This window comes from Palaemon carinicauda, chromosome 3, assembly GCF_036898095.1.
Source record: "Palaemon carinicauda isolate YSFRI2023 chromosome 3, ASM3689809v2, whole genome shotgun sequence".
Classification (NCBI taxonomy): Eukaryota; Metazoa; Arthropoda; class Malacostraca; order Decapoda; family Palaemonidae; genus Palaemon; species Palaemon carinicauda.
In genome coordinates this window covers 68812891-68815526 of record NC_090727.1, presented here as the reverse complement: position 1 = coordinate 68815526, position 2636 = coordinate 68812891, and positions in this window count along the sequence as shown.

The following is a 2636-nucleotide window of genomic DNA, read 5'->3' as shown; positions in this document are numbered from 1 at the left end:
ATACAATTAACATAATTCTTTTTAGTCAAGCTTAGCTCTCCCCTCATGTAAGGGGGAGAAGAAGTAGTCATACCCTGGTGAGAAGGAGATGAACATGCGCCTGAGTGCATATCTATCTAAATATCTAGCTGCCATTTTTGACGGGTCGCAAACACTAGTATACAAGAAGAATCAATCTTAGCTCACATTCGTCAACCAATACAGCCTCAGCTACTTTGGACATAGATAATGCGACCTTATACTGGTCTGGTGCTTTGGAATAATTCAGTGAACTGACCAGAGCGAGAAGATTACTACTTACTACAGTCTGCTGCACCCTACTACTCCTATTTAACACTAGCCAGCTAACTGCCTTCAAATGTACAGCTGGAGACAAGAATTCCTGGTACACCTCACTCTGAGGAAGTACACCCTGTCAGCTTCTTTAAAGGTTGCTCATGAATGCACAGGAAAGGGACAGTGACAGTGCCCTAGAGATTGGCCGTATATATAAATGGTCCGCGCCTTAGACCCCTCTCCACCATAGCTAGGAACAGGGAGAGCCAGGCAATGGCTACTATATGACTCAGTAGGTAGCCGTATAGGCTCCAACAAACAGAGGCAAGGGACAGTGATAATGCCCTAGAGACTGGCCCTATATACATATGTTCAGCACTCAAGCTGTCTCTCCACCCATGCTAGGACCAGGGAGGGCCAGGCAATGGCTGCTATATGACTCAGCAGACAGACCTACAGTTAAGGTATCCCCAATCAGAAAGGGTGCATTTACTTAACCTTGGTCAAATCTGGTACGAGCTGATTAACTGGTGAATAAAGGTTGAATTTTCATTGAGATTCAATCAAAGAAAGGTCAGGTATTTAAGGACTTTGACCTCGTTTCTAGAACATGAAATTTCGAAGAGCGATTGTTTATTATTATTATTATTATTATTATTATTATTATTATTAATAGCTAAGCTACAACCCTAGTTGGGAAAGCAGGATGTTATAAGTCCAAGGGCTTCACAAGGAAAAATAGCCCAGTCAGGAAAGGAAATAAAGAAACAAATATTATTGCTCTTATCATTATTACTAGTTAAGATACAACCCTACTTGGAAAAGCAGGATGTTATAAGAGCAAGAGCTCCAACGGGGAAAAAATAACCCAGTGAGGAAAGGAAACAAGGAAATGAATAAACCTCAAGAGAAGTAATGAACACTTAAACTAAAACATTCTAAGAACAGTCCAGCAGAAAGAACAATATATTCGTCCCTCACACTAATTCATATATATATATATATATATATATATATATATATATATATATATATATATATATATACAGTATATATATAATTTGCTACCCATTTCCTCCCGTCAGAGGTAATTTTAACATAATATAATAAATTATGTAATATAATATAATATAATATATTTATATTAATGTAAAAAATTATAAGCTCGACATTTCCTCACTAAATAAGTCAATGATATTACTAACGTCATATATATCTGTAAAACACAGCCACAGCTTATCCGGTGAATTAATACGAAGCTGTTGCGTCTATTTGCCTAATGTTAGGAGATGAAACTATATATGCCTCAGTCTTACCAGATCTTAAAGAAGAAGGTACTACACATGTTGCATAGCCAAATACACTTTCTTGTAGTGCCTGTAACCTCACATTCCTTGTGAGCTAAGGATGGGGGGTTTAGGCAAGACATCGTCCTCAGACATGTCCTTAGTCATGTCTGGGGTTTGGCCATATTCATCACCAAGCCATAACTGGGCAGTGGGGCTTGGCAATGGAGTAATTGAGGGAGATTTTAGTAATGACTGTTCAGAGAGAGCCAACTTAGTATGGGTGGCCATGACAAGCACAGCTTTGCTGATACACATACCCTCATAACCACGCTGGGCACTGGGGTTTGGTAATCTAGTAATTGAGGGAGACTTTAGTATGATAGTTCATAACGAACCAACCTAGTATGGGTGGCCATGACTAGTACAGCTTTGCTGATCAGGGCAATACATAAACCTTTTCACCGCGTTAAGGTATGTCAACTCAAATACACAAACATATACATACAGGAAGAGTAACTCTATGCTCAGTAATGGTGTGACACTTCCTTAGAGCAAGGTGTGCCAGGAATTCATGTGTCCAACTGTAAGTTGTAATCATATTTATCTCAGTGAAGCGAAATTTTCATTCCCAGTTTTAACCTTTCAATATTTTCTACATTTGAAGGAATATAATCATAATCATCTTCGCTAATTTCATTATGGCGAAGGTTATGTTTTCGTAAGAGTGTATTTATTTGTATGTCTGTGTTTGTGATTTGCATAACTCGAAAACTATTAGATCGAATCTCATGCAATTTCATGGGATGATTGGCCATGATCCAAGGACAATTTTATTAGATTTTTGGAGTGATTGGGCCAAAGGCAAGGCAAGGTCACGAAAATGTCAAAAACTTCTTGTTTGCTATATCGTGGTCAATTTGTTTCTGAGTTGCATGAAACTAGTGCCAAATGTGCATAATTTAATTGCTTATCTTATGATATACAACATGATATAAGCGGAGGTATGCGCTCTACCGAGTGCCTGTTCTAGTTATGCCTGTACATATCTGGCAAATACCAGACTGATAATAT